We start from the raw sequence: 15,986 nt of genomic DNA, 5'->3' as shown, positions 1-15,986 counted from the left end.
AATAAATTAATCAGGTGTGTGTGTGTTTGGGTGTTTCATTATCACAATACCTTTTCATATATAAAGATGTATCCTAAAAGATGAAAAAGGATAAATTCTTTTTGATTATCATTTTGTTTTCTATCTTTATTGTTTTTAAATTTGAATGTTTTAATTGTTTAAGTGATAATAATGTTTATAGAAACATGAAGGTAAAATAATTAGTCGTTGTCTTATTGATATGCCAACAAAATATAATAAGGAAGAAAATGATGTCCAGTAATCGTTATTAACACACAGAAAGATTTGTATTAAACAGAACATCATAAAATTGATTAATTGAATGTTTTGAGGTCTCATTTGAAAACTTTTCACTCATCTACAGATGGCAAAGTAGATGAAGTACCACAAATTTTGTCCGATGGAATTTTCTTTCGGCCGTAGCAGTGAAGGAATTGCTTCGCATCAACGCCTTCCGTGAAAGAGAACTCGGATTTTAAGGTTTAATCCAAGGATCCCGGACATTCACCTCACGTACCGAGCACTTGGGGAAGGAATAGCACTACCTATGTTAAAAATCTTAGGTTTGACGCGGCGTCGTTAACGCGAATCGAACGATGAAAAAATCTGATTTGAATTCTGCCTAAGGTGAGGGTTAGGGTTGCAATCATCACCTACAGAAATGTGCTAAACATCTTAGATGTTACCTTTTAAAACAGGCACACAGTTACCCCGAAGACAAATTGCATCTTCGGTACAGGTATGTTTGGGCAATCGGCCGTCAGGTGCTGAAAGTCATTCAACTTAGAGTGGTAACTCATTTAATATTTGATCGAATTGCTTTTAATCTAAATACTTCAATGTTTGTTTTCTAATGTCTGATACATTGCTTACCTTTGGAAAACTTTCCCGGTCAACATGAATGATGCGGCCTCCGGTCATGATACTACTGACTTTTTTGATGGCAAATCTCGTGTTTAACCGGCATATCTTTTTTTCGCGTATCCAATCCACTGAGCGGCACAATTCAAACTTATTACAAACCATCATGCACATTACCATTTCAGCATTGGTCAAAAGGTTAAAACCAGGTACTGACGAATTTTCATAATTGCTAATGATTAAAGTTTTGGGATCGAAGCACTGAGAGTAGCATGTCTGTAAAAGAGGTAGGGTTTGTACAATGAGGTACACACTGATCACCTTAGAACCGGCTGTTAATTTCATTTCAACAGTTTTCTGCAAGAATTTAGCGGTCAGATTTCATTGTCGACGGCTTTTACCAGAATAATCAACTATTTGAATTTTTCTACACTCCTATGTTATATAAATTTTTATTGCGAAGGTCTGTTCATTTATGATTGATGAGGATCCACGTAATAGTATCATTTGTGTTGTATTGAATGAATTGTTACGTCATCTAAATTTTTTTTGTCGATTTTGAATTTTATAATTGTTCATATTTGAATTTTTTGTCTCATTTCAATTAAAAAAAAGATGAATATTCTCAAGATCTGTATTCATTAAATTTTCTCTTATATTTTCTGAGCGGAAAACATGGAGAGCTAGTACTCATGTTTGTTATCTTAAGTACCGACATTAACTTTGATACCAAAATGTGAAAAAATTAATGGGCATCTCAGTTATTTATAAATCTAACCGATGCATAAATTGAAATATACTCTTGTCATACATGAAATTGATCAAATAGGTATGCACTGGAGAAATTTAATGCTTTTGTGATCTTAGAAAAAATTATTTTACCTCTAAAACTAAACTGGCTTCCTCAAACAATTCATTACGGTTTTCTAAAAAAGCAGTTTAAATTTTGTTTGAAAAGAATGCTATAAAAATCTGAATTTTGAAATAATTTTTTAAACGAATCTTTTAATAATATATCCTTTCATATTTTATCATATGTAAAAGATAAAGATAACGAACAGTGGCTAATCTCAAAAATTTAGTAAACAAAACGAATAGTGAACAAGGCAACACACAGACCCTCGGAAACACCAAAGGTGGGATTAGGTGGCAAGAAAGAGTCAACATGCCCGGTCGACTGGCCGGCCTTAAACTTTATCAAGTAGTCGGAGTAATGCAACGCTCAAGAAAAGTCTGCTGTTATGATCAAGCCAAATTGAACGTGATATTTAATAAAATAATGAGTACTCAATCGCGCTAAGAATATTAAACTTCAAGTATTTAAGAACAAAGAACGATCAAAGAACACTTTTATATATTCATTTAACTTTTATAGTATACACACTTTTCCAATATGTTTTAAAAGTCAATAGGCTAGTGTGTGTGTAACTGAGAATACCAATAATGTTGCTGTTTAATTATACAAAGTGTTTTTGACAAAATGTTACTAATATCTTTTGCTTCTTTTCGAAAATCATTGGAACTCATTTGAATTGACTGTTCTCCATTACAACAATGATGACGATGATTCCCAAGAGGAGCATAATTTTCAATCATTATTTAATTTGCTGCATAGAAACACTGAAAAGAGTTGTGATTTAATTCATAATTCCGCTGTCTCAAATATACAGTTCGTGCAGTTGATTATTTTTTATTAATACGCACGATATTTTTAGAAATTAAATCTCAATACTGTTTCCTTGTAACTCTACTCCAGGTAGGAAAGGCCATGATATTATTCGAAAGAAAAAACTTCCTGGAACATAATTTTAATGAAATATATCAATTAAAAGTGCTTAGTATCTGTTATTGAATTCATAAATACAAATATATACGTATATTTTTTCACAACGGAGTTGATTTCAATAATAAAAGCGGTTATAGCACCGTTGGCATATTGTGTAAATAAATCACTAAATCGGGGGTGGGGGGGGGGGGGGGTTGTCCCCTGCGACAGAAATTCTATTGTAAGTATAAATATATGTAAGAATATGAAAAGCACAAAATCTCCGTTCTTTTTACATTACGGTGCAGTTCTAGGAAGTTCTTTTCTAGGAAATATAAGCAAAAAATACCTTAAAATTCCATTAAACACCACGATAAATTAAATACGTCTTACACATTTGCACCTAACAAAGCAAACGTGAAAAAGGTGAGAAAAGCAATCAAAATCTTTATATGTGAAGATAAAAACAGTATTCATGCTCAAAAGACCAATATAAAAAACAATATAAATTGTGAGCAGAACAAACACAGGCCTCTGAAAACATCACAGGTGTAATCAAGTGCCCTGAATGAGTATAAGCATTACATATTGATTGGTCACAACAGTGACTACATGTTACTATGTGTATGAATCTATGGACGAACAATTTTTTTGCAGAAGTCAATAAGCATTTGAGTTTACGGGTTTACGATGGATTGAAATTTTTAAATAAACGACTTAATTGATATTCTTGTATCATCAACTAATTAGTCATTATCTTGTCTCGTTTTTGAAAATTTTTCATATGTAGAACTTGATCGAATAAAAAAGGAGACATCAACACCATATGAAGGTGACGGCACTATATTACATTCTAAATAACATAAGTTGAAACTAGAGAAACTGAAGTATACCGACTATTTCTTTGATTCATGAAAAGTGAATATAAAGAAAATGCAGCTATGTTAAGGCTTCCCGAAGCTATAAAATGCGCTCAAAACATAAAATGTCCTTGCGAGGTCGGTTTTGGTTTTTTGAGTTATAAGTATTGAACTTGAGTACTTCCAATTTTTATAGAGGGTTTCCTCAGCTATATATTAAAATATTTGTTATTATGTCACATGACTTTCTTGATCACGTGACGGTCATTTATAATTTTTTGAAGTGTTTCATATAAATCGCGCAGCTGATTAACACAATAATTATTAACATATTGTTATATAAATAATCTCATCGTATCCTTGTGTACCCGAAATGTGCTTGGGAAAAGTCATATTACTTGGGTACAAAATATTTCGTGAGAAATTCAACTTACCTACAAATTTGAGGGTATTTTCCACACAATATCGTAATCTGTATTAAAACAAAGCCAGCACACATTTTTCCCAAGCAGGATTCAGTTAGAGAACAACCTCTTCTTACAGATTTCCATAAAAATTCTCAGATTAATCCTCATTAGTCACCTGTGCCAGACTGTTTTATACACACAAAATGAATCCTACCTCCAACCACGGGTATAAAACAGAGTACATTTCAAAAGTATATTTTTCATAAGCACTTTGAACATGCTGAATTTCAATCAAGGGTAGGTAAGCGGTGTATTTTTAAAATGTTCGGACATGTAAGACTTAAAAAACCTTTAACGGCCCGTTAATTTTGCAATAGCTATCTAGCATTTTACATGCAGTTTTAAATAAAGTGTAAAGTTCATGACACTCTCCCCGTCATAACAGCTCAAGTTGGCGGTGACTTGATGTCATTTTCCATTAGGACGTCATATTTTAGTAGTTCAGAGAAGTGAAGGCACAGAGTGCACTGTGATATTCTACGGGAAGCCTTAACCTACTTGCGAAGTTTCCATTCTCCATTTAACTGATACAAATTATGAGAAGAGTCGTGTGCACTTTCCATGATCAGTGAAACGGAAAAATCTGTAGAAAATTCAGTTTGAAAAAAATGACATTACAATCTGCATGAAGACGTAACTGAATATTCGACTTTTCGACAGATTGTATATTTATCATAAGTTCAATTGTTAGTTTGCCATCAGTCTTTTATTAGTAAAACTTCCCCATTTGTAACAGATGTCTTAGACTCTCTAATGACTTTTATTTCGATATATCAAATCAAATTATGAACTGAAATGAATAATTTTAATTGATAAAATTTACATATTGAAGTGATGGCAAAAAGCGACTTCTTTTCATAATTTAAAATCATTTTAACAACTATGGAATTAAAGAAAAAAAAAGATTAATGACAGTCGTGTGGCATCAACGTATTTTTAAAAGCCTTCATCGTTCCAAAATTTGATCACAGAAATCGTACTCAAAACATACCCTTGCGTAACTTCCGTTCCAGAATTTTTCACTCATATAGGGACGTCTTCATATACCTGAGAAGGGCTTCAAATTTAGACCTTTATTTGGCACTCAGGGCCATTAAGCAGTTAGGGTTCTTTTTGTGCCGAGCGCTTGGTGAAGGAACACTTGCTACCTATTTTTACCAACCAAGGTCATTCGCCAGCGGGTTTTGAACCCACGGTCTTCCTCTAACGGAACGAGCGCCCATATATAAGGCCAACATTTCTTTTTATTTCCTGTTTAACGGGAGTGCCTACCCTAATTTGGGCTAAAATGAAATAAAAATAAAAGTCCCTCATTCAATTTTTATTTCTCCCGCCGATAGTTTATTCATAGTCACTGAAAAAATGAGAGAAACATCAATAAACTTTTCACAAGCCTTTCAAAACGCGATTTGTCATTGCATAGCGCCGAAATGTCAGAATTTGAGGGTTTAATATATTTTTAGATAGTCATTTTAAAAAGTAACATGTCAATGTCATATGTTAGGAAAAAAGTATAAATTTCAGATTAATGAAAGATTAAATGAGAAAGACGAAACAGTAATCTTGATGAAATGTCATGCTGTGGGCCATTAGAAATTGAGGTTCTGTCATCCCCTTGTTTTGAAAGAGTTTTAGTACGTATGATCTTTTACAATTTTTCATTGCATTGAAATATATCTTGAAGATTTTTCTGAAACTTAATTTAAGACAAAAATGTTCTCTTTTACAAGTAATTACAGAGCAGAACACTGTAGAAAGTGGCATGACTGAGGAAATTCGAATCACAACTTTCACTCGTTTGATGACAAATATTGCTATTAAAAATTACCTTTAAAAAGACCTGCTTAATTGATACATAGAGGATATTCAATGCTTTGTAGATGAATATGGAATTTATTTCACGAGTGGGACAGGATTTTTTGATATTTTCACGAGTGCGAAGAACGAGTAAAGATATAAAAAAAATCCTATCTCACGAGTGAAATTAATTCCATATTCATCTACAAAACATTGAATTTTCAGTTTATTACATTTTCTTAGATTTTCCCTTTACCTCTGTCTTTTCGTAACAGTGTCATAGACTGAAATATATGGAGATAACGAACAGTATTCAAGCTCAAAAGTCCATTAATCAATACAAAATAGGAGCAGAGCAAACACGGACTTCCAAACATCAGAGGTGGGATCAGGTGCCATGGAGGAGTGAGCATCCCCTGCCGACCGGTCACACCCGCCGTGTGCTCCTTGTCATGATCGGGAAATAACGGAAAAATCCGTCGACAATTCAGTGTGTAAATAATGGCCTAACAATTAGTATGAAAAACGTCAGTCAGCATTTGAGTCAATGATAAATTGTATTTGCTGACAAGGTCATTGTATCGACCATAGAACTTACGAAATGATGACTTTAAACGAGACAGCTGATATTCTTGTTTCATCAACTTGTTTGTCAATAATTTACCTCGTTTTAGAAATTGTTCATACGTAGAGCATGCTCTTGCTTATCGAATCAACTGAGAGATATATACCCCGTATGCAGGTGATGAATGTATATTGCTGCATAAGTAAGGGAAGTTGACGATTGAAAAGTTAAAGTCATCACGTTTATCATAAAGCTTGGTTGTTAGATTACCTTTAACGTCTTTTTCAAGTAAAATATCCAAATATGAAACAGATGTGTCAGACTCTGTGGTATCTTTTATCTCAAGTTCACAAGGATATATCGTATCGACATAAGAATGGAAATAACCATTGTTAATTGACAATACGTCGTCGATATATCTAAATGTCGAGTTGAAGGCCACAGCAAGTGTTTTCTTCTTTTCACGTACAAGATTTTGGACAAATTCTGCTTCATACGAATACAAAAAAACGTCTGCTAATAACGGGGCGCAATTGGTACAGAGGGAAAGTGGCTCGCATGATTTTCACATGAAATTTATGCAAAAATCATACAAAAATCATGCGAAAAGTCCCACATGCGAATTTCATGCGAATGTTATCACACAAATTTCATGCGAAATTCATGCGATTTTCATGCGACTAAAATTTCGCATGATATCCATGCGAATTCCACTTTGTCTGTTTTTCGTGTAAAAATCGTGTGATATTCACAAGAATATTATGCAATATTCATACCATATGAGGAAAAGCAACGAACAAAAAAATTGAACATTTCAATGTTTATTTAGATGCATCTGTCACAGTGAGTGGTAAAAAATTGCCAGTCTCTGATGATCCTAATATCATATTGTTTGGATACTCCTTATGAATCCATTAACATTAAAGATGGCTGTGTTTAAAGGCAGTTTTTCAGTCTTTTGTCCTGACAAGCATTTCCTTCAAAGAAATTAAATCATAAAAATTTTTATTATATTACTACCCATACTGATATTCCAATTGTTTCAGTCAAAGGGGCCAACTCCTATAATTACTGAATAGGACTTCATTACATACAATACATTCCATGTTATCACCTGAAAGGTCCATGTTTTGTGAACTTGTTTATGTTAAACTGCACTGGTATTACATGTTTTGAGGAAAACAGAAGACCCTGTGTTTTGTACATTAATAACTGCACAATAGAGGCATATGTCAGACATCAGAACATGTTATTGACCAACTCTCTATAAGTAGTGATTTCCCTAAGAACCAGCTACCGGCCAAATTGATTGCTTCAATTGATAAAAATGGCGCTTTGAAATTAAAAAAAAAATAAAATTTAATTGTTGTAAGGTCCACAGAGATTTGTCATAAACATCAACCCAAAAGCCCGATACAATTGATCTCTAACCCTTTACTCAATTGAAATAATAAAAGGAAAAACACTGTATAAGGTTGTTATTGGAACCTATTGTCCAAATGAGATATAATAGTCCATTTTAGTTATGATATTCCAGTTGGATTAATGAATTTTACAGACATTATAATGCTGAAAAGATGGATTTTTTTATATCTGCATAAAATAATAAGAATATATCAAATGCAACAGTTTAATTATTACAAGGATTTTTTTTTTTCATTCATAACCCTCACATTTGTGAGATTAATCCCCAAGAAAATTGGATCTTTTGTGGGACCTGCGTCCTAAAATATTTTGTGTAATACATTGTTAAGTCGTGTTTACAAGTCTATGCACATGTGTCAGAACAATATACACAGTTAAAAATCACTTTTAATGTTAATTACTTACTCAAAATTTAGTAAAGCCTTCAAATAGTTGTCGCTTAGCATAAAAAATGCATAACTTCATTATGACTTCGATGAAACGGAACCATTCGATTCACCTGGCCGTGTTACGTTGAACCTGAAATGAAAATGAGATCCGAATTTACTCTGAAAATTTTCGTTGCAAAATGAATAACAATAAGAATCTACATTTCAAACACAAAATATGACAAAAAATTAACAGTACATACATATTCACCGTCGTTTCAAGGGATTAGAGCACATAAATCCAAAAGGAAACTCTGGAACAAGCCACAGAAGGGTAACGTTACACTCGGTTTTTTTTTTTTTCTGTAACCAGGAAGTGCAAGTAGAACCTGGCCAAATCGGCCAGTCAATTTCGTCTGCTTTCTCAGCCGCATCATGACACAATATGTGACGTACGGCATTCCATAAAAAAACCTACTTTTGGTTTCGTAAAATAAGTGTAATATACCCCGTAGTCATCAAAGTTCCGACTTCAACGCGGAAATAAATTTTCAACATAAAGATTTAAAGGACAAAAATTATAGTTATTTAGATATTTCCGATTCTGTGATGAATACAAGAAAGAGCAGAGTAAATTCAACTGCATATTTTCTGTAAGTTTGTCATATTTTTACCATCTCCTTTATCACCAGATGGATGTAATATAATTTATTGGCAATATACATGTATGCTGACAGCTTATTAAGTAGATATGTTGAAATAGATGGACCTGGCACAGGCACTCTTTGCCTGTTGCACCTAGGTCTGGTGTAAACCGCACCAAGAAATATACTGTAGAGTTATACATGTATATTAGGATATACTTTTTTTTAATCAGACTGTAAGTCAATCATTTTGTTCTAAAACTAAATACATAATGGAAGGGTGGCCTGGAAAAAAGTGGGGTGGGTCTTTAATTTATCCTTCTCCTAGCTCCCATCCCTTCAACTCTACCATTTTGAATTTCCTTTTTCTTCCTCTGTCTGACTCCGACCTTCCCTATTTCTTCCTCTCCAAACTCTCCTTTACACCTCACATTCACCCATCACCACCAATCAAAACATTTATTCGTAAATGTACATGTATTCGTAAAGAGGTTACTCTCTCTCTAGAACCATAATATTTATATACTACAATGTACTAATGACATGCACTGTGGGTGGCACATCTGTTTAGATACATTGTAGTTCATTTTCACTAGTTTAATTTGCAAATAGTAAATGAGTTGTGTCCCTTTGTGGGGTCTTTTTTTTTCTTCCTATGTGGTACAATCCACTATAATCACTTAACCAAAAGTTCAAGACTTAAAGAGTGAAAAGAATAATGTTTTCTTTGATCTTTTTGCCACCTGGGCAGGCATTGGGGTGTGCTGTGATAAATTCAGTGTTTTAAAAACACTAGGACGTTAATTATAAATGGGGACAGAAATAAAAAAAATGTTTATAATTAATCGAGTTTGAAGTTTTACGCTCTGTTTGCAATATTAATAAAAGCAGTAATGTAATATAGCTCATAAATTAATTGATTTCTGATTGAGCTAGAGATAAAAAGTATTTATTTAGGAGCACTTAATGCCACTGTAAACATATTTATACATTTCTAATCGAAAATACAACAGAACTCAGTTCTCATAAAAAGAGTTGCTTATAAGTAAATCTCAGTTGTTTTAGGAATTAAACTTTTATGCATTCCAAAAATATATGCAGATATATAAAGAAGCTAGTTATAAGAAAGCAAGTCCAAGTAACTTTCCTGTAAATGAGTGGTATTGTATACTAGTATTCTATTTTGTGTTTACTAATGACATGTTTGAGAAATATTCACTAAAATGTTGTATTCTTAACTTGCAGGTATTTGCTAGAAAATGAGCAGATGGTCCCCCACTATACCACACTGATAGCTTCTCAAAGATTATACATATATGTTACATGCAAACAGGTAAAAAAAAAGAATCTAAAATGAAATATTTATTGCAAAGGTACACATCAATATATATAAATAATGTTGTTATTTATGATCAAGTGGCTGACATACTTTTCCCCCCATCTTATTTTTGCGACCTGTCTGCTTTTCTGCGACTATTCCATGCTGCTTTTCCATGATTGGTTTTAAGCTCACCTGAGCCAAAGGCTCAAGGGAGCTTCTCTGATCAAAATTTGTCCGTCATCTGTTCGTTGTTGTCATAAACTTTTCACATTTTCATCTCCTCCACCACTGGGCCAATTTCAACCAAACTTAATACAGAGTACATGTATCCTTTATGGTAAAGGGGTTTCAAATTTGTTCAAATGAAGGGCCATACCCTCTTTCCAAGGGGAGATAAGTATGAAATAGTAAAAATTGGGTGTGGGTATTTAAAAATCTTCTTCTCAAGAACCACTGGGTCAGAAAGATGAAACTTGTGTGAAAGCTTCCTGACATAATGTAGATTCAAGTTTGTTCAAATCATGACCCCTTGGGATAGGGTGGGGCCACAGTGGGTGATCAAAGTTTTACATAGGAAAACATGAACTTGTGTGAAAGCTTCCTGACATAATGCAGATTCAAGTTTGTTCAAATCATGACCCCTTGGGATAGGGTGGGGCCACAGTGGGTGATCAAAGTTTTACATAGGAAAACATGAAAAATCTTTAAAATTTCTTCTTTTTAGGAACAGTAAAGCCATGATTGGTGATTTTTATGAAGAAGCATCCTTAAGTAGTGTAGATTCAAGTTTGTTCAAACCATGACCCCCGGGGCTAGGGTTGGATCACAATGAGTGAACAAATCTTTACATAGAAATATATATATATATAGAAGAAATCTTTAAAAATCTCCTTCTCAAGTACAGCAAAGCCATGATTGGTTATATTTATATGAAAGCATTGTCGGGTAGTATAAATTAAAGTTTGTTCAAATCAATACCCCTGGGGGTTGGGAGGGCCTAAATGGGTGATCAAATTTTTATGTTAGGCATACATGTGAAAAATCTTCTTCTCAAGAACAGTTAAGCAGTGATTAGACATATTCATATGGAAGCATCCTTGATAGTTTACATTCAAGGTTGTTCAAATCATGTCCCCTTAGGGGTAGGGAGCAGCCATAATTGGTGATCAAAGTTTAAAATGAGAATACATAGGAGAAATCATTAAAAATCTTCTTCCAAAGAATTGCAAATCCATGTTTAGCCATATAAATTCAGAAGCATCCTCAGATAAGGTTAGGTATATTCAAATTTGTTCAAACCATGTCCCCTGGGGGTAGGGTGGGGCCATAATAGAAGATCAAACATAGAAAAGCAAAAATATAATTGCAGAAAATCAGGATGAGGCTGCAGAAAAGCAGGATTTTTTTTTCCTGTGGATTATTTGAATCAGACTAGCAGAACCATAAGCATTCAGGTTATTTCTGCTTATCTAATTCTTAAATATATTCTGCTAATTTATGGAATAAATGCATAAAAATACAGTGGTACTAAGGAGATAATTAATCAAATGCTATTGAATTGACAGTATCTGACATTTTTTTAATTTTCACTGTAGGCACAGTTAGCATGTCATCACAGCTTCAAATACCAGAGTACCTATATCCTCAGAAGATACATGCAAACAGATTTGTCAATGGTAAATGTAAGTAAATACATGTATGATTTTTTTTTCGACAATTTAAATTTGACATTAAGCTGAACATATTTAATTTAACTATTCCATCTAAGCCAGAAGCTTTAGTAAGCTTTTTACTGTCAAAACTTGTCTGTCTGTTGTTGTAAACTTTTGCACTTTCCAGACGTACGTATTTCATTCTCTAGAATCACACCTAAATGCCAATTTTAACCATTGCAAACTTGGCCAGTTAGCACAACTCATGTTTTGTTTAAGTCTCAGATGAAGGAAATTCAAGTTTTAACAGAAATGTACAGACTAACCATTTTCCAATGGGAGAGCATTTAGGGATAATGAAAACAGTGATGTGGGTGTAGTAAAACATTGAATTATCTCAAAAGTCAAGATCACTGGGCCATTTGGTAAAAGCTAAGACTTTTTTGCCCCTACAATGAAGTTATATACTAGCTCCTACAAAGAAGTTGTAAGGGTGTCCTGGAATCACCATGTCTGTTTGTCTGTCTGTAGACATGTTTTGTCTGGAAATTATCTTTTAAACCACTTTATAATAATGCCCTGGTAATCGAAGAGTCGTGGGTATATAAGTTTTTGCCCTGTCCGTCCATATTTCACATGTGTATTTATTGACTAGACCTTCCTTTTGGTACCAACATATTTGACCTTGACCTTGGAGTTTGACCCACTTTTGTAAAAATTTACCCAACTTTAACCTTGGCCATAACTTTTGAACAGTTGGTGCTAGGGCTTTCAGATTTCACATGTGTATTTATCCTGACAAAACCTTTCCTTGGGTGTAAATATTTTTGACTTTTTGACCTTGACCTTAGAGTTTGACCCACTTTTAAAAAATTTTAACCTTGGCCATTACTTTTGACCCACTTGTATTCCTTGTGACAAGACCTTCCTTTGGATATCAACAATTTTGACCTTGCCCTTTGAGTTTGACCTACTTTTGAAAAACTTTAACCTTGACCATAAATTTTGAACTGTTGGTGCTAGGGCTTTTATATTCTGCATGTATATTTCTTATGACAAGGTCTTTCCCCTGAATACCATTAATTTTGACCCTTTGACCTTGACCTTGGAGTTTGGCCCACTTTTAGAAAACATTAACCTTGACCATAACTTTTGAATGGTTGGTGCTTGGGCATTTTTGATCTCTCGACTTTGCAGTTTGACTTGCATTTGAGAAAGTTTAACCTTCGCCATAAGCTGCCATACGGGGGCATCAGTGTTTCACAAACACATCTTGTTTTTTCCCTACACTTTGTAATTATATATGAACTAACTGGTAACAGAAATTTACAGACTGATTTATCAAACTTTTAAAAAGAGGAATAAGAGAATTAAATTCTTATTTGAACATGACTTTGTAACCAAGAAAACAATCTTAGGCTCATAACTGATGGAAAGGTAGCTTGTGTCCAGAGATGAGTCTTGACCCAGTACAAAGGACATTTTAGATATGTTCAAGGTCAAAAGGGTACAAATGTATTAAATTATTTTCATTCACAACTATATAATGGAAACACAGTAGACATACCTGAGACAAAACTCGCCTGTGACTCAAAGGTATATCCCAAGACTAACATAGGGTAATTTGAACTAGATATTTTTTTTTAAGGTTGCTTAATTATGACTAGAGGCAGTGAAACAACCCTGCCTGTTGGTCATTTAAGCAATGTAGAGGTAACAGGAATTGAAGTTTAAATTCTTGGCCATAACATAATTGTATATTGAAAAAAGTAACTCCCAAAGAGCATACTGCCCTAATGTTTGATAATGAACATAAGATATGCCATTTCCAGAACAGAGGTCATAAGACAAGGTCAAGGTCATAGAGTTGATAGAAGTATCTCAGAAAATGCAACTTTTTATTTTAGTAGTATCTGGAGAACATACTTGGCATACAGGTGATTATGACCAAGAGGTATTAACCCTACTTAAGGGCCTAGGGTAGTCATAGTTAATTTTTAAAAAAAATATTGTCCATTATGAATTTCAATAACCTGAGATTGTTTACTTTTGTATTTTCAGCTATAACGACAACACCTTTTTAACAGAATCCTCAAGAGAAAGAAATCTTATGTGATGAGAACCTCAATAAAGAAGATAGAAAAAGATCAATTGTTTTAGTTTTCAATGTAGAAATTGATGTCACAGATGTCTTTATTTAGTCAGGGAGTCCAGAAAACAAGTTTTGATTCTTTCAAATTCAAAGTTACTTTTTGTATAATCATGCATTACTTGTGTCTGGATTAACTGACTATAAAGTAAGAAAAAGAGAATTTTTCAAGAAAACTTCATTTGCAAGAAGCAAAAATTCTGTTTCCAAGGAAGAAGGATAAAATTAATGGATTAGGTTTGGTGCACTCATAGATAATCGCTTGATATTAATATCTGGGGTACAAAAAATATGCTTGTCTTCGCATGATATTCATATGAAACCTGGGTTCTTTTTTTCACATGAATTTCGTGCGATTTTCTTTTCGCATGATATTCGTGTGAATTTCTTGTGAAAATTGCATGATATTTTCGTGCGAATATCATGTGTGGTCCTTTTCGTCTCCTTCTCATGAGAAGAATTCGCATGATATTCGTGCTAATTTTATATGAAGTTCATGCGAGCCACTTTTCCCTGTGTACCCATGGGAATTCCAATAGATTGTTGGAAGACCTGGTCCCCAAAAACCACGCAGATATTGTCAATCAGAAACTCAAGCATCTTTTTAATGTCAACTTCAGAGTACTTGTGTGAACAATCATCACTGTGACGTCATAGTCGATCGGTTGAGACGTCAAAGCAAAACGATTGCGAGATTAAAAAAACGTTGTAAACATGGATTTTTAACGACATATTTGGAAAAAGTTTGGCAGTGTAACTATTAGTCTCTGTCAGGATGGCTCAATAACTCTATCTTATAACAGGCCAGGGATTTAAAAAAAAAAACACTCTTCGTGAAGGAATACATAAGTTTTGCCGCACTTCTGATATTCTCACACAGTGAGAATACCATTTTGATATCCTTTCACACTGTGTCAGAATATCGCTTTCATTCAGTAATAAATTACAGTATTTCACTGTTGAAAATGTAATAAAAGACGTTTTTTCCTTCGTTTTATGGAAATTCGCTTATTATATAACAAATAAATGGACATCAGCGAGTAAATATCTTGTTTTAGTAAAAAAAAAAAAAGCAACTTTATTTTTATTTTTATTTCAACCCCCGACAAAAATTTCTGTAAAAAAAAAAAATCCTGTAAAACAGAAAATTAAAAAAAAATGTTGGGCTAATTGAGCATGATTCTTCTATTTACCCTTTTATTGATTATTGTTTGATATCTTATATCTACCACATATAATTGAGCATGATCTCTATTCGTAATCTTCACATTTTATAAAGGCAAATAATTTATAAACTGAAACACATTAAATCATCGTTGCTTTGCAATTAAATGAAATATAAATCGCTCTCAGCTTCTCCTGTTTCTCTAAATACTAATTTTGAAAGAATATACGATGCGTTTCGAAGAGTTAAAAGTGTTAAGAAAAGGCTATACAAGGCTATGCAATATCTCTAAAGCTGTATATTGGCATTTATACACATCTTGGTAATTTATTTAGATGCAATTTTTTTATTAATTATGAAAAGGATCATGACAAAACCGTCACGAATTCTGAAAATATAAGATACTTTATACACTGTATGTATACATAAATATTAACATTTATATTAATGCAATTAGTATTTTGATAGCCCAGTTACCCATTAAATTGCTTATTTCTTTCCATAATCCTCTCGTCACTAGAACAGCATATCTTATCCTCCTTTAATGAATAAAGTCTGTGAAACAGTTTGTCGTGTGTTGCCACTTTTGTGACCTTTAATAATTTGCTTGAAATTCTCAAAAGTATTATTAACAATGGCATATAATTTTAGCAGACACAATATATAAATATGAGAAATAAACCAATTTTGTAAAGGGAGATAATCCAAATTTCCAGCAATTACAACTTAGACTTAACAGAAAAATCATGAAATTAACTCATTGATATTGAATAATAATAAAGAAATACTAACGCAACTTGTTTTTAAAATCTTTTGTCACAATAAATATAAACATGTCTAGATTGATTTTACTCTGTAAATAGAGATGTGTTGTATAGCTTACCTTATTTAAAACATAGAATAATTATTAATATTGAGTAAGAAGTAAATCAAATAGAGATGCTGCT

The 15,986-nt window shown here is 33.1% G+C and overlaps 1 long non-coding RNA gene across 1 annotated transcript; it reads right to left on the bottom strand.

Annotated features, from left to right (window-relative positions):
• Positions 1 to 7,256: 7,256 nt before the first annotated feature.
• LOC133185204 (uncharacterized) lies at positions 7,257 to 8,416 on the bottom strand. The gene is made up of 3 exons (XR_009720887.1): positions 8,372 to 8,416; positions 8,146 to 8,259; positions 7,257 to 7,292 (listed from the first exon to the last, which is right to left on the bottom strand). It is a non-coding gene; the product is annotated as an uncharacterized LOC133185204 (long non-coding RNA).
• Between the last annotated feature and the right edge of the window lie 7,570 nt (positions 8,417 to 15,986).

The sequence above is a fragment of the Saccostrea echinata genome, unplaced genomic scaffold, assembly GCF_033153115.1.
Source record: "Saccostrea echinata isolate AGI-Se365-2 ecotype Australia unplaced genomic scaffold, CSIRO_AGI_Sech_v1 ptg000012l, whole genome shotgun sequence".
Lineage (NCBI taxonomy): Eukaryota > Metazoa > Mollusca > Bivalvia > Ostreida > Ostreidae > Saccostrea > Saccostrea echinata.
The sequence above is the reverse complement of the archived record's forward strand: the minus strand, read 5'-3'. Positions and strand labels throughout refer to the sequence as shown.